Source organism: Somniosus microcephalus, chromosome 11 (genome assembly GCF_052327205.1).
Source record: "Somniosus microcephalus isolate GS21.2 chromosome 11, FLI_Smic_1.0, whole genome shotgun sequence".
NCBI lineage: Eukaryota > Metazoa > Chordata > Chondrichthyes > Squaliformes > Somniosidae > Somniosus > Somniosus microcephalus.
Window position 1 is genome coordinate 79,183,989 of NC_140997.1, and position 24,552 is coordinate 79,208,540.

Below are 24,552 nucleotides of genomic sequence, written 5' to 3' on the forward strand. Positions count from 1 at the left end.
TGGTGCGAGTTAGGACACAGGCAGCAGTGAGCACAGGGGTGATGGGTGAACGGGACTTGGTGCGAGTTAGGACACGGGGCAGTGAGCACAGGGGTGATGGGTGAACGGGACTTGGTGTGAGTTAGGACACGGGCAGCAGTGAGCACAGGGGTGATGGGTGAACGGGACTTGGTGCGAGTTAGGACACGGGCAGCAGTGAGCACAGGGGGGATGGGTGAACGGGACTTGGTGCGAGTTAGGACACGGGCAGCAGTGAGCACAGGGGTGATGGGTGAACGGGACTTGGTGCGAGTTAGGACACGGGCAGCAGTGAGCACAGGGGTGATGGGTGATCGGGACTTGGTGCGAGTTAGGACACGGGCAGCAGTGAGCACAGGGGTGATCGGCGAACGGGACTTGGTGCGAGTTAGGACACGGGCAGCAGTGAGCACAGGGGTGATGTGCGAACGGGACATGGTGCGAGTTAGGACACGGGCAGCAGTGAGCACAGGGGTGATGGGTGAACGGGACTTGGTGCGAGTTAGGACACGGGCAGCAGAGAGCACAGGGCTGATGGGTGACCGGGACTTGGTGCGAGTTAGGACACGGGCAGCAGTGAGCACAGGGTTGATGGGTGAACTGGACTTGGTGCGAGTTAGGACACGGGCAGCAGTGAGCACAGGGGTGACGGGTGAACGGGACTTGGTGCGAGTTAGGACACGGGCAGCAGTGAACACAGGGGTGAAGGGTGACCGGGACTTGGTGCGAGTTAGGACACAGGCAGCAGTGAGCACAGTGGTGATGGGTGAACGGGACTTGGTGTGAGTTAGGACACGGGCAGCAGTGAGCACAGTGGTGATGGGTGAACGGGACTTGGTGCGAGTTAGGACACGGGCAGCAGTGAGCACCGGGGAGACGGGTGATCGGGACTTGGTGCGAGTTAGGACACGGGCAGCAGTCAGCACAGGGGTGATGGGTGACCGGGACTTGGTGCGAGTTAGGACACAGGCAGCAGTGAGCACAGGGGTGATGGTTGAACGAGACTTGGTGCGAGTTAGGACACGGGCAGCAGCGAGCACAGGGGGTGCTGGGTGAACGGGACTTGGTGTGAGTTAGGACATGGGCAGCAGTGAGCACAGGGGTGACGGGTGAACGGGACTTGGTGCGAGTTAGGACATGGGCAGCAGCGAGCACAGGGGGTGGTGGGTGAACGGGACTTGGTGTGAGTTAGGACACGGGCAGCAGTGAGCACAGGGGGGGTGGGTGAACGGGACTTGGTGCGAGTTAGGACACGGGCAGCAGTGAGCACAGGGGCTGATGGGTGATCGGGACTCGGTGCGAGTTAGGACACGGGCAGCAGAGAGCACAGGGGTGATGGGTGAACGGGACTTGGTGCGAGTTAGGACACGCGCAGCAGTGAGCACAGGCGTGATGGGTGAACGGGACTTGGTGCGAGTTAGGACATGGGCAGCAGAGAGCACAGGGGTGATGGGCGAACGGGACTTGGTGCGAGTTAGGACACGGGCAGCAGTGAGCACAGGGGTGATGGGTGAACGGGACTTGGTGCGAGTTAGGACACGGGCAGCAGTGAGCACAGAGGTGATGGGTGAACGGGACTTGGTGCGAGTTAGGACACGGGGCAGTGAGCACAGGGCTGATGGGTGAACGGGACTTGGTGTGAGTTAGGACACGGGCAGCAGTGAGCACAGGGGGGATGGGTGAACGGGACTTGGTGCGAGTTAGGACACGGGCAGCAGTGAGCACAGGGGTGATGGGTGAACGGGACTTGGTGCGAGTTAGGACACGGGCAGCAGTGAGCACAGGGGTGATGTACGAACGGGACTTGGTGCGAGTTAGGACACGGGCAGCAGTGAGCACAGGGGTGATGGGTGAATGGGACTTGGTGCGAGTTAGGACACGGGCAGCAGTGAGCACAGGGGTGATGGGTGAACGGGACTTGGTGCGAGTTAGGACACGGGCGGCAGTGAGCACAGGGGTGAGGGGTGATCGGGACTTGGTGCGAGTTAGGACACAGGCAGCAGTGAGCACAGGGGTGATGGGTGAACGGGACTTGGTGCGAGTTAGGACACGGGGCAGTGAGCACAGGGGTGATGGGTGAACGGGACTTGGTGTGAGTTAGGACACGGGCAGCAGTGAGCACAGGGGTGATGGGTGAACGGGACTTGGTGCGAGTTAGGACACGGGCAGCAGTGAGCACAGGGGCTGATGGGTGATCGGGACTCGGTGCGAGTTAGGACACGGGCAGCAGAGAGCACAGGGGTGATGGGTGAACGGGACTTGGTGCGAGTTAGGACACGCGCAGCAGTGAGCACTGGCGTGATGGGTGAACGGGACTTGGTGCGAGTTAGGACATTGGCAGCAGAGAGCACAGGGGTGATGGGCGAACGGGACTTGGTGCGAGTTAGGACACGGGCAGCAGTGAGCACAGGGGTGACGGGTGAATGGGACTTGGTGCAAGTTAGGACACGGGCTGCAGTGAGCACAGGGGTGATGGGTGAACGGGACTTGGTGCGAGTTAGGACACGGGCAGCAGTGAGCACAGAGGTGATGGGTGAACGGGACTTGGTGCGAGTTAGGACACGGGGCAGTGAGCACAGGGGTGATGGTTTAAAGGGACTTGGTGCGAGTTAGGACACGGGCAGCAGTGAGCACAGGGGGGATGTGTGAAAGGGACTTGGTGCGAGTTAGGACACGGGCAGCAGTGAGCACAGGGGGGATGGGTGAAAGGGACTTGGTGCGAGTTAGGACACGGGCAGCAGAGAGCACAGGGGTGATGGGTGAACGGGACTTGGTGCGAGTTATGACACGGGCAGCAGTGAGCACAGGGGTGATGGGTGAACGGGACTTGGTGCGAGTTAGGACACGGGCAGCAGTGAGCACAGGGGTGATGGGTGAACGGGACTTGGTGCGAGTTAGGACACGGGCCGCAGCGAGCACAGGGGGTGGTGGGTGAACGGGACTTGGTGTGAGTTGGGACACGGGCAGCAGTGAGCACAGTGGGGATGGGTGAACGGTACTTGGTGTGAGTTAGGACACGGGCAGCAGTGAGCACAGGGGTGATGGGTGAACGGGACTTGGTGCGAGTTAGGACACGGGGCAGTGAGCACAGGGGTGATGGGTGAACGGGACTTGGTGTGAGTTAGGACACGGGCAGCAGTGAGCACAGGGGTGATGGGTGAACGGGACTTGGTGCGAGTTAGGACACGGGCAGCAGTGAGCACAGGGGTGACGAGTGAACGGGACTTGGTGCGAGTTAGGACACGGGCAGCAGCGAGCACAGGGGTGATGGGTGATCGGGACTTGGTGCGAGTTAGGACACGGGCAGCAGTGAGCACAGGGTTGATGGGTGAACTGGACTTGGTGCGAGTTAGGACACGGGCAGCAGTGAGCACAGGGGTGATGGGTGAACGGGGCTTGGTGCGAGTTAGGACACGGGCAGCAGTGAGCACAGGGGTGATGGGTGAACGGGGCTTGGTGCGAGTTAGGACACGGGCAGCAGTGAGCACAGGGGTGATGGGTGAATGGGACTTGGTGCGAGTTAGGACACGGGCAGCAGTGAGCACAGGGGTGATGGGTGAACGGGACTTGGTGCGAGTTAGGACACGGGCGGCAGTGAGCACAGGGGGTGATGGGTGATCGGGACTCGGTGCGAGTTAGGACACGGGCAGCAGTGAGCACAGGGGGTGATGGGTGAACGGGACTTGGTGCGAGTTAGGACACGGGCAGCAGAGAGCACAGGGGTGATGGGCGAACGGGACTTGGTGCGAGTTAGGACACGGGCAGCAGTGAGCACAGGGGTGATGGGTGAACGGGACTTGGTGCGAGTTAGGACACGGGGCAGTGAGCACAGGGCTGATGGGTGAACGGTACTTGGTGAGAGTTAGGACACGGGCAGCAGTGAGCACAGGGGTGATGGGTGAACGGGACTTGGTGCGAGTTTGGACACGGGCAGCAGTGAGCACAGGGGGGATGGGTGAACGGGACTTGGTGCGAGTTAGGACACGGGCAGCAGTGAGCACAGGGGGGATGGGTGAACGGGACTCGGTGCGAGTTACGACACGGGCAGCAGTGAGCACAGGGGTGATGGGTGAACGGGACTTGGTGCGAGTTAGGACATGGGCAGCAGTGAGCACAGGGGTGATGTCCGAACAGGACTTGGTGCGAGTTAGGACACGTGCAGCAGTGAGCACAGGGGTCATGGGTGAACGGGACTTGGTGCGAGTTAGGACACGGGCAGCAGTGAGCACAGGGGTGATGGGTGAATGGGACTTGGTGCGCGTTAGGACACGGGCAGCAGTGAGCACAGGGGTGATGGGTGAACGGGACTTGGTGCGAGTTAGGACACGGGCGGCAGTGAGCACAGGGGTGAGGGGTGACCGGGACTTGGTGAGAGTTAGGACACAGGCAGCAGTGAGCACAGGGGTGATGGGTGAACGGGACTTGGTGCGAGTTAGGACACGGGGCAGTGAGCACAGGGGTGATGGGTGAACGGGACGTAGTGCGAGTTAGGACACGGGCAGCAGTGAGCACAGGGGTGATGGGTGAACGGGACATGGTGCTAGTTAGGACACGGGCAGCAGTGAGCACAGGGGTGATGGGTGAACGGGGCTTGGTGCGAGTTAGGACACGGGCAGCAGTGAGCACAGGGGTGATGGGTGAATGGGACTTGGTGCGAGTTAGGACACGGGCAGCAGTGAGCACAGGGGTGATGGGTGAACGGGACTTGGTGCGAGTTAGGACACGGGCGGCAGTGAGCACAGGGGTGAGGGGTGACCGGGACTTGGTGCGAGTTAGGACACAGGCAGCAGTGAGCACAGGGGTGATGGGTGAACGGGACTTGGTGCGAGTTAGGACACGGGGCAGTGAGCACAGGGGTGATGGGTGAACGGGACTTGGTGTGAGTTAGGACACGGGCAGCAGTGAGCACAGGGGTGATGGGTGAACGGGACTTGGTGCGAGTTAGGACACGGGCAGCAGTGAGCACAGGGGTGACGAGTGAACGGGACTTGGTGCGAGTTAGGACACGGGCAGCAGCGAGCACAGGGGTGGTGGGTGAACGGGACTTGGTGTGAGTTAGGACACGGGCAGCAGTGAGTACAGGGGGGATGGGTGAACGGGACTTGGTGCGAGTTAGGACACGGGCAGCAGTGTGCACTGGGGGTGATGGGTGATCGGGACTCGGTGCGATTTAGGATACGGGCAGCAGAGAGCACAGGGGTGATGGGTGAACGGGACTTGGTGCGAGTTAGGACACGCGCAGCAGTGAGCACAGGGGCGTTGGGTGAACGGGACTTGGTGCGAGTTAGGACACGGGCAGCAGTGAGCACAGGGGGTGATGAGTGAACGGGACTTGGTGCGAGTTCGGACACGGGCAGCAGAGAGCACAGGGGTGATGGGCGAACGGGACTTGGTGCGAGTTAGGACACGGACAGCAGTGAGCACAGGGGTGATGGGTGAACGTGACTTGGTGCGAGTTAGGACACGGGCAGCAGTGAGCACAGTGGTGATGGGTGAATGGGACTTGGTGCGAGTTAGGACACGGGCAGCAGTGAGCACAGGGGTGATGGGTGAACGGGACTTGGTGCGAGTTAGGACACGGGCGGCAGTGAGCACAGGGGTGAGGGGTGACCGGGACTTGGTGCGAGTTAGGACACAGGCAGCAGTGAGCACAGGGGTGATGGGTGAACAGGACTTGGTGCGAGTTAGGACACGGGGCAGTGAGCACAGGGGTGATGGGTGACCGGGACGTAGTGCGAGTTTGGACACGGGCAGCAGTGAGCATAGGGGTGATGGGTGAACGGGACTTGGTGCGAGTTAGGACACGGCGCAGTGAGCACAGGGGTGATGGGTGAACGGGACTTGGTGTGAGTTAGGACACGGGCAGCAGTGAGCACAGTGGGTGGTGGGTGAACGGGACTTGGTGTGAGTTAGGACACGGGCAGCAGTGAGCACAGGGGTGACGGGTGAACGGGACTTGGTGCGAGTTAGGACACGGGCAGCAGCGAGCACAGTGGGTGGTGGGTGAACGGGACTTGGTGTGAGTTAGGACACGGGCAGCAGTGAGCACAGGGGTGACGGGTGAACGGGACTTGGTGCGAGTTAGGACATGGGCAGCAGCGAGCACAGGGGGTGGTGGGTGAACGGGACTTGGTGTGAGTTAGGACACGGGCAGCAGTGAGCACAGGGGGGATGGGTGAACGGGACTTGGTGCGAGTTAGGACACGGGCAGCAGTGAGCACAGTGGGTGATGGCTGATCGGGACTCGGTGCGAGTTAGGACACGGGCAGCAGAGAGCACAGGGGTGATGGGTGAACGGGACTTGGTGCGAGTTAGGACACGCGCAGCAGTGAGCACAGGGGTGATGGGTGAACGGGACTTGGTGCGAGTTAGGACACGGGCAGCAGAGAGCACAGGGGTGATGGGCGAACGGGACTTGGTGCGAGTTAGGACACGGGCATCAGTGAGCACAGGGGTGATGGATGAATGGGACTTGGTGCAAGTTAGGACACGGGCTGCAGTGAGCACAGGGGTGATGGGTGAACGGGACTTGGTGCGAGTTAGGATACGGGCAGCAGTGAGCACAGGGGTGATGGGTGAACGGGACTTGGTGCGAGTTAGGACACGGGGCAGTGAGCACAGGGCTGATGGGTGAACGGGACTTGGTGTGAGTTAGGACACGGGCAGCAGTGAGCACAGGGGTGATGGGTGAACGGGACTTGGTGCGAGTTAGGACACGGGCAGCAGTGAGCACAGGGGTGATGGGTGAATGGGACTTTGTGCGAGTTAGGACACGGGCAGCAGTGAGCACAGGGGTGATGGGTGAACGGGACCTGGTGCGAGTTAGGACACGGGCGGCAGTGAGCACAGGGGTGAGGGGTGACCGGGACGTGGTGCGAGTTAGGACACAGGCAGCAGTGAGCACAGGGGTGATGGGTGAACGGGACTTGGTGCGAGTTAGGACACGGGGCAGTGAGCACAGGGGTGATGGGTGAACGGAACTTGGTGTGAGTTATGACACGGGCAGCAGTGAGCACAGGGGTGATGGGTGAACGGGACTTGGTGCGAGTTAGGACACAGGCAGCAGTGAGCACAGGGGTGACGAGTGAACGGGACTTGGTGCGAGTTAGGACACGGGCAGCAGCGAGCACAGGGGTGGTGGGTGAACGGGACCTGTTGTGAGTTCGGAAACGGGCAGCAGTGAGTACAGGGGGGATGGGTGAACGGGACTTGGTGCGAGTTAGGACACGGGCAGCAGTGAGCACAGGGGGTGATGGGTGATCGGGACTCGGTGCGAGTTAGGACACGGGCAGCAGTGAGCACAGGGGGTGATGGGTGAACGGGACTTGGTGCGAGTTAGGACACGGGCAGCAGAGAGCACAGGGGTGATGGGCGAACGGGACTTGGTGCGAGTTAGGACACGGGCAGCAGTGAGCACAGGGGTGATGGGTGAACGGGACTTGGTGCGAGTTAGGACACGGGGCAGTGAGCACAGGGCTGATGGGTGAACGGTACTTGGTGAGAGTTAGGACACGGGCAGCAGTGAGCACAGGGGTGATGGGTGAACGGGACTTGGTGCGAGTTTGGACACGGGCAGCAGTGAGCACAGGGGGGATGGGTGAACGGGACTTGGTGCGAGTTAGGACACGGGCAGCAGTGAGCACAGGGGGGATGGGTGAACGGGACTCGGTGCGAGTTACGACACGGGCAGCAGTGAGCACAGGGGTGATGGGTGAACGGGACTTGGTGCGAGTTAGGACATGGGCAGCAGTGAGCACAGGGGTGATGTCCGAACGGGACTTGGTGCGAGTTAGGACACGGGCAGCAGTGAGCACAGGGGTCATGGGTGAACGGGACTTGGTGCGAGTTAGGACACGGGCAGCAGTGAGCACAGGGGTGATGGGTGAATGGGACTTGGTGCGCGTTAGGACACGGGCAGCAGTGAGCACAGGGGTGATGGGTGAACGGGACTTGGTGCGAGTTAGGACACGGGCGGCAGTGAGCACAGGGGTGAGGGGTGACCGGGACTTGGTGAGAGTTAGGACACAGGCAGCAGTGAGCACAGGGGTGATGGGTGAACGGGACTTGGTGCGAGTTAGGACACGGGGCAGTGAGCACAGGGGTGATGGGTGAACGGGACGTAGTGCGAGTTAGGACACGGGCAGCAGTGAGCACAGGGGTGATGGGTGAACGGGACATGGTGCTAGTTAGGACACGGGCAGCAGTGAGCACAGGGGTGATGGGTGAACGGGGCTTGGTGCGAGTTAGGACACGGGCAGCAGTGAGCACAGGGGTGATGGGTGAATGGGACTTGGTGCGAGTTAGGACACGGGCAGCAGTGAGCACAGGGGTGATGGGTGAACGGGACTTGGTGCGAGTTAGGACACGGGCGGCAGTGAGCACAGGGGTGAGGGGTGACCGGGACTTGGTGCGAGTTAGGACACAGGCAGCAGTGAGCACAGGGGTGATGGGTGAACGGGACTTGGTGCGAGTTAGGACACGGGGCAGTGAGCACAGGGGTGATGGGTGAACGGGACTTGGTGTGAGTTAGGACACGGGCAGCAGTGAGCACAGGGGTGATGGGTGAACGGGACTTGGTGCGAGTTAGGACACGGGCAGCAGTGAGCACAGGGGTGACGAGTGAACGGGACTTGGTGCGAGTTAGGACACGGGCAGCAGCGAGCACAGGGGTGGTGGGTGAACGGGACTTGGTGTGAGTTAGGACACGGGCAGCAGTGAGTACAGGGGGGATGGGTGAACGGGACTTGGTGCGAGTTAGGACACGGGCAGCAGTGTGCACTGGGGGTGATGGGTGATCGGGACTCGGTGCGATTTAGGATACGGGCAGCAGAGAGCACAGGAGTGATGGGTGAACGGGACTTGGTGCGAGTTAGGACACGCGCAGCAGTGAGCACAGGGGCGTTGGGTGAACGGGACTTGGTGCGAGTTAGGACACGGGCAGCAGTGAGCACAGGGGGTGATGAGTGAACGGGACTTGGTGCGAGTTCGGACACGGGCAGCAGAGAGCACAGGGGTGATGGGCGAACGGGACTTGGTGCGAGTTAGGACACGGACAGCAGTGAGCACAGGGGTGATGGGTGAACGTGACTTGGTGCGAGTTAGGACACGGGCAGCAGTGAGCACAGTGGTGATGGGTGAATGGGACTTGGTGCGAGTTAGGACACGGGCAGCAGTGAGCACAGGGGTGATGGGTGAACGGGACTTGGTGCGAGTTAGGACACGGGCGGCAGTGAGCACAGGGGTGAGGGGTGACCGGGACTTGGTGCGAGTTAGGACACAGGCAGCAGTGAGCACAGGGGTGATGGGTGAACAGGACTTGGTGCGAGTTAGGACACGGGGCAGTGAGCACAGGGGTGATGGGTGACCGGGACGTAGTGCGAGTTTGGACACGGGCAGCAGTGAGCATAGGGGTGATGGGTGAACGGGACTTGGTGCGAGTTAGGACACGGCGCAGTGAGCACAGGGGTGATGGGTGAACGGGACTTGGTGTGAGTTAGGACACGGGCAGCAGTGAGCACAGGGGTGATGGGTGAACGGGACTTGGTGCGAGTTAGGACATGGGCAGCAGTGAGCACAGGGGGGATGTGTGAAAGGGACTTGGTGCGAGTTAGGACACGGGCAGCAGTGAGCACAGGGGGGATGGGTGAACGGGACTTGGTGCGAGTTAGGACACGGACAGCAGTGAGCACAGAGGTGATGGGTGAACGGGACATGGTGCGAGTTAGGACACGGGCAGCAGTGAGCACAGGGGTGATGGGTGACCGGGACTTGGTGCGAGTTAGGACACGGGCAACAGTGAGCACAGGGGTGATCGGCGAACGGGACTTGGTGCGAGTTAGGACACGGGCAGCAGTGAGCACAGGGGTGATGTGCGAACGGGACATGGTGCGAGTTAGGACACGGGCAGCAGTGAGCACAGGGGTGATGGGTGAACGGGACTTGGTGCGAGATAGGACACAGGCAGCAGTGAGCACAGGCGTGATGGGTGATCGAGACTTGGTGTGAGTTAGGACACGGGCAGCAGTGAGCACAGGGGTGATGGGCGAACGGGACTTGGTGCGAGTTAGGACATGGGCAGCAGTGAGCACAGGGGGGATGGGTGAACGGGACTTGGTGCGAGTTAGGACACGGGCAGCCGTGAGCACAGGGGTGATGGGTGAACGGGAATTGGTGCGAGTTAGGACACGGGCAGCAGTGAGCACAGGGGTGATGGGTGACCGGGACTTGGTGCGAGTTAGGACACGGGCAGCAGTGAGCACAGGGGTGATCGGCGAACGGGACTTGGTGCAAGTTAGGACACGGGCAGCAGTGAGCACAGGGGTGATGGGTGAACGGGACTTGGTGCTAGTTAGGACATGGGCAGCAGTGAGCACAGGGGTGATGGGTGAACGGGACTTGGTGCGAGTTTGGACACGGGCAGCAGTGAGCACAGGGGTGATGGGTGAACGGGACTTGGTGCGAGTTAGGACACGGGCAGCAGTGAGCACAGGGGTGATGGTTGAACGGGACTTGGTGCGAGTTAGGACACGGGCAGCAGTGAGCAAAGGGGGGATGGGTGAACGGGACTTGGTGCGAGTTAGGACACGGCGCAGTGAGCACAGGGGTGATGGGTGAACGGGACTTGGTGTGAGTTAGGACACGGGCAGCAGTGAGCACAGGGGTGATGGGTGAACGGGACTTGGTGCGAGTTAGGACACGGGCAGCAGTGAGCACAGGGGGTGATGAGTGAACGGGACTTGGTGCGAGTTCGGACACGGGCAGCAGAGAGCACAGGGGTGATGGGCGAACGGGACTTGGTGCGAGTTAGGACACGGACAGCAGTGAGCACAGGGGTGATGGGTGAACGTGACTTGGTGCGAGTTAGGACACGGGCAGCAGTGAGCACAGTGGTGATGGGTGAATGGGACTTGGTGCGAGTTAGGACACGGGCAGCAGTGAGCACAGGGGTGATGGGTGAACGGGACTTGGTGCGAGTTAGGACACGGGCGGCAGTGAGCACAGGGGTGAGGGGTGACCGGGACTTGGTGCGAGTTAGGACACAGGCAGCAGTGAGCACAGGGGTGATGGGTGAACAGGACTTGGTGCGAGTTAGGACACGGGGCAGTGAGCACAGGGGTGATGGGTGACCGGGACGTAGTGCGAGTTTGGACACGGGCAGCAGTGAGCATAGGGGTGATGGGTGAACGGGACTTGGTGCGAGTTAGGACACGGCGCAGTGAGCACAGGGGTGATGGGTGAACGGGACTTGGTGTGAGTTAGGACACGGGCAGCAGTGAGCACAGGGGTGATGGGTGAACGGGACTTGGTGCGAGTTAGGACATGGGCAGCAGTGAGCACAGGGGGGATGTGTGAAAGGGACTTGGTGCGAGTTAGGACACGGGCAGCAGTGAGCACAGGGGGGATGGGTGAACGGGACTTGGTGCGAGTTAGGACACGGACAGCAGTGAGCACAGAGGTGATGGGTGAACGGGACATGGTGCGAGTTAGGACACGGGCAGCAGTGAGCACAGGGGTGATGGGTGACCGGGACTTGGTGCGAGTTAGGACACGGGCAACAGTGAGCACAGGGGTGATCGGCGAACGGGACTTGGTGCGAGTTAGGACACGGGCAGCAGTGAGCACAGGGGTGATGTGCGAACGGGACATGGTGCGAGTTAGGACACGGGCAGCAGTGAGCACAGGGGTGATGGGTGAACGGGACTTGGTGCGAGATAGGACACAGGCAGCAGTGAGCACAGGCGTGATGGGTGATCGAGACTTGGTGTGAGTTAGGACACGGGCAGCAGTGAGCACAGGGGTGATGGGCGAACGGGACTTGGTGCGAGTTAGGACATGGGCAGCAGTGAGCACAGGGGGGATGGGTGAACGGGACTTGGTGCGAGTTAGGACACGGGCAGCCGTGAGCACAGGGGTGATGGGTGAACGGGAATTGGTGCGAGTTAGGACACGGGCAGCAGTGAGCACAGGGGTGATGGGTGACCGGGACTTGGTGCGAGTTAGGACACGGGCAGCAGTGAGCACAGGGGTGATCGGCGAACGGGACTTGGTGCAAGTTAGGACACGGGCAGCAGTGAGCACAGGGGTGATGGGTGAACGGGACTTGGTGCTAGTTAGGACATGGGCAGCAGTGAGCACAGGGGTGATGGGTGAACGGGACTTGGTGCGAGTTTGGACACGGGCAGCAGTGAGCACAGGGGTGATGGGTGAACGGGACTTGGTGCGAGTTAGGACACGGGCAGCAGTGAGCACAGGGGTGATGGTTGAACGGGACTTGGTGCGAGTTAGGACACGGGCAGCAGTGAGCAAAGGGGGGATGGGTGAACGGGACTTGGTGCGAGTTAGGACACGGCGCAGTGAGCACAGGGGTGATGGGTGAACGGGACTTGGTGTGAGTTAGGACACGGGCAGCAGTGAGCACAGGGGTGATGGGTGAACGGGACTTGGTGCGAGTTAGGACACGGGCAGCAGTGAGCACAGGGGGGATGTGTGAAAGGGACTTGGTGCGAGTTAGGACACGGGCAGCAGTGAGCACAGGGGGGATGGGTGAACGGGACTTGGTGCGAGTTAGGACACGGGCAGCAGTGAGCACAGAGGTGATGGGTGAACGGGACATGGTGCGAGTTAGGACACGGGGCAGTTAGCACAGGGGTGATGGGTGAACGGAACTTGGTGTGAGTTATGACACGGGCAGCAGTGAGCACAGGGGTGATGGGTGAACGGGACTTGGTGCGAGTTAGGACACAGGCAGCAGTGAGCACAGGGGTGACGAGTGAACGGGACTTGGTGCGAGTTAGGACACGGGCAGCAGCGAGCACAGGGGTGGTGGGTGAACGGGACCTGTTGTGAGTTCGGACACGGGCAGCAGTGAGTACAGGGGGGATGGGTGAACGGGACTTGGTGCGAGTTAGGACACGGGCAGCAGAGAGCACAGGGGTGATGGGCGAACGGGACTTGGTGCGAGTTAGGACACGGGCAGCAGTGAGCACAGGGGTGATGGGTGAACGGGACTTGGTGCAAGTTAGGACACGGGCAGCAGTGAGCACAGGGGTGATGGGTGAACGGGACTTGGTGCGAGTTAGGACACGGGCAGCAGTGAGCACAGGGGTGATGGGTGACCGGGACTTGGTGCGAGTTAGGACACGGGCAGCAGTGAGCACAGGGGTGATCGGCGAACGGGACTTGGTGCAAGTTAGGACACGGGTAGCAGTGAGCACAGGGGTGATGGGTGAACGGGACTTGGTGCTAGTTAGGACATGGGCAGCAGTGAGCACAGGGGTGATGGGTGAACGGGACTTGGTGCGAGTTTGGACACGGGCAGCAGTGAGCACAGGGGTGATGGGTGAACGGGACTTGGTGCGAGTTAGGACACGGGCAGCAGTGAGCACAGGGGTGATGGGTGAACGGGACTTGGTGCGAGTTTGGACACGGGCAGCAGTGAGCACAGGGGGGATGGGTGAACGGGACTTGGTGCGAGTTAGGACACGGGCAGCAGTGAGCACAGGGGGGATGGGTGAACGGGACTCGGTGCGAGTTACGACACGGGCAGCAGTGAGCACAGGGGTGATGGGTGAACGGGACTTGGTGCGAGTTAGGACATGGGCAGCAGTGAGCACAGGGGTGATGTGCGAACGGGACTTGGTGCGAGTTAGGACACGGGCAGCAGTGAGCACAGGGGTCATGGGTGAACGGGACTTGGTGCGAGTTAGGACACGGGCAGCAGTGAGCACAGGGGTGATGGGTGAATGGGACTTGGTGCGCGTTAGGACACGGGCAGCAGTGAGCACAGGGGTGATGGGTGAACGGGACTTGGTGCGAGTTAGGACACGGGCGGCAGTGAGCACAGGGGTGAGGGGTGACCGGGACTTGGTGAGAGTTAGGACACAGGCAGCAGTGAGCACAGGGGTGATGGGTGAACGGGACTTGGTGCGAGTTAGGACACGGGGCAGTGAGCACAGGGGTGATGGGTGAACGGGACGTAGTGCGAGTTAGGACACGGGCAGCAGTGAGCACAGGGGTGATGGGTGAACGGGACATGGTGCTAGTTAGGACACGGGCAGCAGTGAGCACAGGGGTGATGGGTGAACGGGGCTTGGTGCGAGTTAGGACACGGGCAGCAGTGAGCACAGGGGTGATGGGTGAATGGGACTTGGTGCGAGTTAGGACACGGGCAGCAGTGAGCACAGGGGTGATGGGTGAACGGGACTTGGTGCGAGTTAGGACACGGGCGGCAGTGAGCACAGGGGTGAGGGGTGACCGGGACTTGGTGCGAGTTAGGACACAGGCAGCAGTGAGCACAGGGGTGATGGGTGAACGGGACTTGGTGCGAGTTAGGACACGGGGCAGTGAGCACAGGGCTGATGGGTGAACGGGACTTGGTGTGAGTTAGGACACGGGCAGCAGTGAGCACAGGGGTGATGGGTGAACGGGACTTGGTGCGAGTTAGGACACGGGCAGCAGTGAGCACAGGGGTGACGAGTGAACGGGACTTGGTGCGAGTTAGGACACGGGCAGCAGCGAGCACAGGGGTGGTGGGTGAACGGGACTTGGTGTGAGTTAGGACACGGGCAGCAGTGAGTACAGGGGGGATGGGTGAACGGGACTTGGTGCGAGTTAGGACACGGGCAGCAGTGTGCACTGGGGGTGATGGGTGATCGGGACTCGGTGCGATTTAGGATACGGGCAGCAGAGAGCACAGGGGTGATGGGTGAACGGGACTTGGTGCGAGTTAGGACACGCGCAGCAGTGAGCACAGGGGCGTTGGGTGAACGGGACTTGGTGCGAGTTAGGACACGGGCAGCAGTGAGCACAGGGGGTGATGAGTGAACGGGACTTGGTGCGAGTTCGGACACGGGCAGCAGAGAGCACAGGGGTGATGGGCGAACGGGACTTGGTGCGAGTTAGGACACGGACAGCAGTGAGCACAGGGGTGATGGGTGAACGTGACTTGGTGCGAGTTAGGACACGGGCAGCAGTGAGCACAGTGGTGATGGGTGAATGGGACTTGGTGCGAGTTAGGACACGGGCAGCAGTGAGCACAGGGGTGATGGGTGAACGGGACTTGGTGCGAGTTAGGACACGGGCGGCAGTGAGCACAGGGGTGAGGGGTGACCGGGACTTGGTGCGAGTTAGGACACAGGCAGCAGTGAGCACAGGGGTGATGGGTGAACAGGACTTGGTGCGAGTTAGGACACGGGGCAGTGAGCACAGGGGTGATGGGTGACCGGGACGTAGTGCGAGTTTGGACACGGGCAGCAGTGAGCATAGGGGTGATGGGTGAACGGGACTTGGTGCGAGTTAGGACACGGCGCAGTGAGCACAGGGGTGATGGGTGAACGGGACTTGGTGTGAGTTAGGACACGGGCAGCAGTGAGCACAGGGGTGATGGGTGAACGGGACTTGGTGCGAGTTAGGACATGGGCAGCAGTGAGCACAGGGGGGATGTGTGAAAGGGACTTGGTGCGAGTTAGGACACGGGCAGCAGTGAGCACAGGGGGGATGGGTGAACGGGACTTGGTGCGAGTTAGGACACGGACAGCAGTGAGCACAGAGGTGATGGGTGAACGGGACATGGTGCGAGTTAGGACACGGGCAGCAGTGAGCACAGGGGTGATGGGTGACCGGGACTTGGTGCGAGTTAGGACACGGGCAACAGTGAGCACAGGGGTGATCGGCGAACGGGACTTGGTGCGAGTTAGGACACGGGCAGCAGTGAGCACAGGGGTGATGTGCGAACGGGACATGGTGCGAGTTAGGACACGGGCAGCAGTGAGCACAGGGGTGATGGGTGAACGGGACTTGGTGCGAGATAGGACACAGGCAGCAGTGAGCACAGGCGTGATGGGTGATCGAGACTTGGTGTGAGTTAGGACACGGGCAGCAGTGAGCACAGGGGTGATGGGCGAACGGGACTTGGTGCGAGTTAGGACACGGACAGCAGTGAGCACAGGGGTGATGGGTGAACGTGACTTGGTGCGAGTTAGGACACGGGCAGCAGTGAGCAGAGTGGTGATGGGTGAATGGGACTTGGTGCGAGTTAGGACACGGGCAGCAGTGAGCACAGGGGTGATGGGTGAACGGGACTTGGTGCGAGTTAGGACACGGGCGGCAGTGAGCACAGGGGTGAGGGGTGACCGGGACTTGGTGCGAGTTAGGACACAGGCAGCAGTGAGCACAGGGGTGATGGGTGAACAGGACTTGGTGCGAGTTAGGACACGGGGCAGTGAGCACAGGGGTGATGGGTGACCGGGACGTAGTGCGAGTTTGGACACGGGCAGCAGTGAGCATAGGGGTGATGGGTGAACGGGACTTGGTGCGAGTTAGGACACGGCGCAGTGAGCACAGGGGTGATGGGTGAACGGGACTTGGTGTGAGTTAGGACACGGGCAGCAGTGAGCACAGGGGTGATGGGTGAACGGGACTTGGTGCGAGTTAGGACATGGGCAGCAGTGAGCACAGGGGGGATGTGTGAAAGGGACTTGGTGCGAGTTAGGACACGGGCAGCAGTGAGCACAGGGGGGATGGGTGAACGGGACTTGGTGCGAGTTAGGACACGGGCAGCAGAGAGCACAGGGGTGATGGGCGAACGGGACTTGGTGCGAGTTAGGACACGGGCAGCAGTGAGCACAGGGGTGATGGGTGAACGGGACTTGGTGCAAGTTAGGACACGGGCAGCAGTGAGCACAGGGGTGATGGGTGAACGGGACTTGGTGCGAGTTAGGACACGGGCAGCAGTGAGCACAGGGGTGATGGGTGACCGGGACTTGGTGCGAGTTAGGACACGGGCAGCAGTGAGCACAGGGGTGATCGGCGAACGGGACTTGGTGCAAGTTAGGACACGGGTAGCAGTGAGCACAGGGGTGATGGGTGAACGGGACTTGGTGCTAGTTAGGACATGGGCAGCAGTGAGCACAGGGGTGATGGGTGAACGGGACTTGGTGCGAGTTTGGACACGGGCAGCAGTGAGCACAGGGGTGATGGGTGAACGGGACTTGGTGCGAGTTAGGACACGGGCAGCAGTGAGCACAGGGGTGATGGGTGAACGGGACTTGGTGCGAGTTTGGACACGGGCAGCAGTGAGCACAGGGGGGATGGGTGAACGGGACTTGGTGCGAGTTAGGACACGGGCAGCAGTGAGCACAGGGGGGATGGGTGAACGGGACTCGGTGCGAGTTACGACACGGGCAGCAGTGAGCACAGGGGTGATGGGTGAACGGGACTTGGTGCGAGTTAGGACATGGGCAGCAGTGAGCACAGGGGTGATGTGCGAACGGGACTTGGTGCGAGTTAGGACACGGGCAGCAGTGAGCACAGGGGTCATGGGTGAACGGGACTTGGTGCGAGTTAGGACACGGGCAGCAGTGAGCACAGGGGTGATGGGTGAATGGGACTTGGTGCGCGTTAGGACACGGGCAGCAGTGAGCACAGGGGTGATGGGTGAACGGGACTTGGTGCGAGTTAGGACACGGGCGGCAGTGAGCACAGGGGTGAGGGGTGACCGGGACTTGGTGAGAGTTAGGACACAGGCAGCAGTGAGCACAGGGGTGATGGGTGAACGGGACTTGGTGCGAGTTAGGACACGGGGCAGTGAGCACAGGGGTGATGGGTGAACGGGACGTAGTGCGAGTTAGGACACGGGCAGCAGTGAGCACAGGGGTGATGGGTGAACGGGACATGGTGCTAGTTAGGACACGGGCAGCAGTGAGCACAGGGGTGATGGGTGAACGGGGCTTGGTGCGAGTTAGGACACGGGCAGCAGTGAGCACAGGGGTGATGGGTGAATGGGACTTGGTGCGAGTTAGGACACGGGCAGCAGTGAGCACAGGGGTGATGGGTGAACGGGACTTGGTGCGAGTTAGGACACGGGCGGCAGTGAGCACAGGGGTGAGGGGTGACCGGGACTTGGTGCGAGTTAGGACACAGGCAGCAGTGAGCACAGGGGTGATGGGTGAACGGGACTTGGTGCGAGTTAGGACACGGGGCAGTGAGCACAGGGCTGATGGGTGAACGGGACTTGGTGTGAGTTAGGACACGGGCAGCAGTGAGCACAGGGGTGATGGGTGAACGGGACTTGGTGCGAGTTAGGACACGGGCAGCAGTGAGCACAGGGGTGACGAGTGAACGGGACTTGGTGCGAGTTAGGACACGGGCAGCAGCGAGCACAGGGGTGGTGGGTGAACGGGACTTGGTGTGAGTTAGGACACGGGCAGCAGTGAGTACAGGGGGGATGGGTGAACGGGACTTGGTGCGAGTTAGGACACGGGCAGCAGTGTGCACTGGGGGTGATGGGTGATCGGGACTCGGTGCGATTTAGGATACGGGCAGCAGAGAGCACAGGGGTGATGGGTGAACGGGACTTGGTGCGAGTTAGGACACGCGCAGCAGTGAGCACAGGGGCGTTGGGTGAACGGGACTTGGTGCGAGTTAGGACACGGGCAGCAGTGAGCACAGGGGGTGATGAGTGAACGGGACTTGGTGCGAGTTCGGACACGGGCAGCAGAGAGCACAGGGGTGATGGGCGAACGGGACTTGGTGCGAGTTAGGACACGGACAGCAGTGAGCACAGGGGTGATGGGTGAACGTGACTTGGTGCGAGTTAGGACACGGGCAGCAGTGAGCACAGTGGTGATGGGTGAATGGGACTTGGTGCGAGTTAGGACACGGGCAGCAGTGAGCACAGGGGTGATGGGTGAACGGGACTTGGTGCGAGTTAGGACACGGGCGGCAGTGAGCACAGGGGTGAGGGGTGACCGGGACTTGGTGCGAGTTAGGACACAGGCAGCAGTGAGCACAGGGGTGATGGGTGAACAGGACTTGGTGCGAGTTAGGACACGGGGCAGTGAGCACAGGGGTGATGGGTGACCGGGACGTAGTGCGAGTTTGGACACGGGCAGCAGTGAGCATAGGGGTGATGGGTGAACGGGACTTGGTGCGAGTTAGGACACGGCGCAGTGAGCACAGGGGTGATGGGTGAACGGGACTTGGTGTGAGTTAGGACACGGGCAGCAGTGAGCACAGGGGTGATGGGTGAACGGGACTTGGTGCGAGTTAGGACATGGGCAGCAGTGAGCACAGGGGGGATGTGTGAAAGGGACTTGGTGCGAGTTAGGACACGGGCAGCAGTGAGCACAGGGGGGATGGGTGAACGGGACTTGGTGCGAGTTAGGACACGGACAGCAGTGAGCACAGAGGTGATGGGTGAACGGGACATGGTGCGAGTTAGGACACGGGCAGCAGTGAGCACAGGGGTGATGGGTGACCGGGACTTGGTGCGAGTTAGGACACGGGCAACAGTGAGCACAGGGGTGATCGGCGAACGGGACTTGGTGCGAGTTAGGACACGGGCAGCAGTGAGCACAGGGGTGATGTGCGAACGGGACATGGTGCGAGTTAGGACACGGGCAGCAGTGAGCACAGGGGTGATGGGTGAACGGGACTTGGTGCGAGATAGGACACAGGCAGCAGTGAGCACAGGCGTGATGGGTGATCGAGACTTGGTGTGAGTTAGGACACGGGCAGCAGTGAGCACAGGGGTGATGGGCGAACGGGACTTGGTGCGAGTTAGGACACGGACAGCAGTGAGCACAGGGGTGATGGGTGAACGTGACTTGGTGCGAGTTAGGACACGGGCAGCAGTGAGCAGAGTGGTGATGGGTGAATGGGACTTGGTGCGAGTTAGGACACGGGCAGCAGTGAGCACAGGGGTGATGGGTGAACGGGACTTGGTGCGAGTTAGGACACGGGCGGCAGTGAGCACAGGGGTGAGGGGTGACCGGGACTTGGTGCGAGTTAGGACACAGGCAGCAGTGAGCACAGGGGTGATGGGTGAACAGGACTTGGTGCGAGTTAGGACACGGGGCAGTGAGCACAGGGGTGATGGGTGACCGGGACGTAGTGCGAGTTTGGACACGGGCAGCAGTGAGCATAGGGGTGATGGGTGAACGGGACTTGGTGCGAGTTAGGACACGGCGCAGTGAGCACAGGGGTGATGGGTGAACGGGACTTGGTGTGAGTTAGGACACGGGCAGCAGTGAGCACAGGGGTGATGGGTGAACGGGACTTGGTGCGAGTTAGGACATGGGCAGCAGTGAGCACAGGGGGGATGTGTGAAAGGGACTTGGTGCGAGTTAGGACACGGGCAGCAGTGAGCACAGGGGGGATGGGTGAACGGGACTTGGTGCGAGTTAGGACACGGACAGCAGTGAGCACAGAGGTGATGGGTGAACGGGACATGGTGCGAGTTAGGACACGGGCAGCAGTGAGCACAGGGGTGATGGGTGACCGGGACTTGGTGCGAGTTAGGACACGGGCAACAGTGAGCACAGGGGTGATCGGCGAACGGGACTTGGTGCGAGTTAGGACACGGGCAGCAGTGAGCACAGGGGTGATGTGCGAACGGGACATGGTGCGAGTTAGGACACGGGCAGCAGTGAGCACAGGGGTGATGGGTGAACGGGACTTGGTGCGAGATAGGACACAGGCAGCAGTGAGCACAGGCGTGATGGGTGATCGAGACTTGGTGTGAGTTAGGACACGGGCAGCAGTGAGCACAGGGGTGATGGGCGAACGGGACTTGGTGCGAGTTAGGACATGGGCAGCAGTGAGCACAGGGGGGATGGGTGAACGGGACTTGGTGCGAGTTAGGACACGGGCAGCCGTGAGCACAGGGGTGATGGGTGAACGGGAATTGGTGCGAGTTAGGACACGGGCAGCAGTGAGCACAGGGGTGATGGGTGACCGGGACTTGGTGCGAGTTAGGACACGGGCAGCAGTGAGCACAGGGGTGATCGGCGAACGGGACTTGGTGCAAGTTAGGACACGGGCAGCAGTGAGCACAGGGGTGATGGGTGAACGGGACTTGGTGCTAGTTAGGACATGGGCAGCAGTGAGCACAGGGGTGATGGGTGAACGGGACTTGGTGCGAGTTTGGACACGGGCAGCAGTGAGCACAGGGGTGATGGGTGAACGGGACTTGGTGCGAGTTAGGACACGGGCAGCAGTGAGCACAGGGGTGATGGTTGAACGGGACTTGGTGCGAGTTAGGACACGGGCAGCAGTGAGCAAAGGGGGGATGGGTGAACGGGACTTGGTGCGAGTTAGGACACGGCGCAGTGAGCACAGGGGTGATGGGTGAACGGGACTTGGTGTGAGTTAGGACACGGGCAGCAGTGAGCACAGGGGTGATGGGTGAACGGGACTTGGTGCGAGTTAGGACACGGGCAGCAGTGAGCACAGGGGGGATGTGTGAAAGGGACTTGGTGCGAGTTAGGACACGGGCAGCAGTGAGCACAGGGGGGATGGGTGAACGGGACTTGGTGCGAGTTAGGACACGGGCAGCAGTGAGCACAGAGGTGATGGGTGAACGGGACATGGTGCGAGTTAGGACACGGGGCAGTTAGCACAGGGGTGATGGGTGAACGGAACTTGGTGTGAGTTATGACACGGGCAGCAGTGAGCACAGGGGTGATGGGTGAACGGGACTTGGTGCGAGTTAGGACACAGGCAGCAGTGAGCACAGGGGTGACGAGTGAACGGGACTTGGTGCGAGTTAGGACACGGGCAGCAGCGAGCACAGGGGTGGTGGGTGAACGGGACCTGTTGTGAGTTCGGACACGGGCAGCAGTGAGTACAGGGGGGATGGGTGAACGGGACTTGGTGCGAGTTAGGACACGGGCAGCAGAGAGCACAGGGGTGATGGGCGAACGGGACTTGGTGCGAGTTAGGACACGGGCAGCAGTGAGCACAGGGGTGATGGGTGAACGGGACTTGGTGCAAGTTAGGACACGGGCAGCAGTGAGCACAGCGGTGATGGGTGAACGGGACTTGGTGCGAGTTAGGACACGGGCAGCAGTGAGCACAGGGGTGATGGGTGACCGGGACTTGGTGCGAGTTAGGACACGGGCAGCAGTGAGCACAGGGGTGATCGGCGAACGGGACTTGGTGCAAGTTAGGACACGGGTAGCAGTGAGCACAGGGGTGATGGGTGAACGGGACTTGGTGCTAGTTAGGACATGGGCAGCAGTGAGCACAGGGGTGATGGGTGAACGGGACTTGGTGCGAGTTTGGACACGGGCAGCAGTGAGCACAGGGGTGATGGGTGAACGGGACTTGGTGCGAGTTAGGACACGGGCAGCAGTGAGCACAGGGGTGATGGGTGAACGGGACTTGGTGCGAGTTTGGACACGGGCAGCAGTGAGCACAGGGGGGATGGGTGAACGGGACTTGGTGCGAGTTAGGACACGGGCAGCAGTGAGCACAGGGGGGATGGGTGAACGGGACTCGGTGCGAGTTACGACACGGGCAGCAGTGAGCACAGGGGTGATGGGTGAACGGGACTTGGTGCGAGTTAGGACATGGGCAGCAGTGAGCACAGGGGTGATGTGCGAACGGGACTTGGTGCGAGTTAGGACACGGGCAGCAGTGAGCACAGGGGTCATGGGTGAACGGGACTTGGTGCGAGTTAGGACACGGGCAGCAGTGAGCACAGGGGTGATGGGTGAATGGGACTTGGTGCGCGTTAGGACACGGGCAGCAGTGAGCACAGGGGTGATGGGTGAACGGGACTTGGTGCGAGTTAGGACACGGGCGGCAGTGAGCACAGGGGTGAGGGGTGACCGGGACTTGGTGAGAGTTAGGACACAGGCAGCAGTGAGCACAGGGGTGATGGGTGAACGGGACTTGGTGCGAGTTAGGACACGGGGCAGTGAGCACAGGGGTGATGGGTGAACGGGACGTAGTGCGAGTTAGGACACGGGCAGCAGTGAGCACAGGGGTGATGGGTGAACGGGACATGGTGCTAGTTAGGACACGGGCAGCAGTGAGCACAGGGGTGATGGGTGAACGGGGCTTGGTGCGAGTTAGGACACGGGCAGCAGTGAGCACAGGGGTGATGGGTGAATGGGACTTGGTGCGAGTTAGGACACGGGCAGCAGTGAGCACAGGGGTGATGGGTGAACGGGACTTGGTGCGAGTTAGGACACGGGCGGCAGTGAGCACAGGGGTGAGGGGTGACCGGGACTTGGTGCGAGTTAGGACACAGGCAGCAGTGAGCACAGGGGTGATGGGTGAACGGGACTTGGTGCGAGTTAGGACACGGGGCAGTGAGCACAGGGCTGATGGGTGAACGGGACTTGGTGTGAGTTAGGACACGGGCAGCAGTGAGCACAGGGGTGATGGGTGAACGGGACTTGGTGCGAGTTAGGACACGGGCAGCAGTGAGCACAGGGGTGACGAGTGAACGGGACTTGGTGCGAGTTAGGACACGGGCAGCAGCGAGCACAGGGGTGGTGGGTGAACGGGACTTGGTGTGAGTTAGGACACGGGCAGCAGTGAGTACAGGGGGGATGGGTGAACGGGACTTGGTGCGAGTTAGGACACGGGCAGCAGTGTGCACTGGGGGTGATGGGTGATCGGGACTCGGTGCGATTTAGGATACGGGCAGCAGAGAGCACAGGGGTGATGGGTGAACGGGACTTGGTGCGAGTTAGGACACGCGCAGCAGTGAGCACAGGGGCGTTGGGTGAACGGGACTTGGTGCGAGTTAGGACACGGGCAGCAGTGAGCACAGGGGGTGATGAGTGAACGGGACTTGGTGCGAGTTCGGACACGGGCAGCAGAGAGCACAGGGGTGATGGGCGAACGGGACTTGGTGCGAGTTAGGACACGGACAGCAGTGAGCACAGGGGTGATGGGTGAACGTGACTTGGTGCGAGTTAGGACACGGGCAGCAGTGAGCACAGTGGTGATGGGTGAATGGGACTTGGTGCGAGTTAGGACACGGGCAGCAGTGAGCACAGGGGTGATGGGTGAACGGGACTTGGTGCGAGTTAGGACACGGGCGGCAGTGAGCACAGGGGTGAGGGGTGACCGGGACTTGGTGCGAGTTAGGACACAGGCAGCAGTGAGCACAGGGGTGATGGGTGAACAGGACTTGGTGCGAGTTAGGACACGGGGCAGTGAGCACAGGGGTGATGGGTGACCGGGACGTAGTGCGAGTTTGGACACGGGCAGCAGTGAGCATAGGGGTGATGGGTGAACGGGACTTGGTGCGAGTTAGGACACGGCGCAGTGAGCACAGGGGTGATGGGTGAACGGGACTTGGTGTGAGTTAGGACACGGGCAGCAGTGAGCACAGGGGTGATGGGTGAACGGGACTTGGTGCGAGTTAGGACATGGGCAGCAGTGAGCACAGGGGGGATGTGTGAAAGGGACTTGGTGCGAGTTAGGACACGGGCAGCAGTGAGCACAGCGGGGATGGGTGAACGGGACTTGGTGCGAGTTAGGACACGGACAGCAGTGAGCACAGAGGTGATGGGTGAACGGGACATGGTGCGAGTTAGGACACGGGCAGCAGTGAGCACAGGGGTGATGGGTGACCGGGACTTGGTGCGAGTTAGGACACGGGCAACAGTGAGCACAGGGGTGATCGGCGAACGGGACTTGGTGCGAGTTAGGACACGGGCAGCAGTGAGCACAGGGGTGATGTGCGAACGGGACATGGTGCGAGTTAGGACACGGGCAGCAGTGAGCACAGGGGTA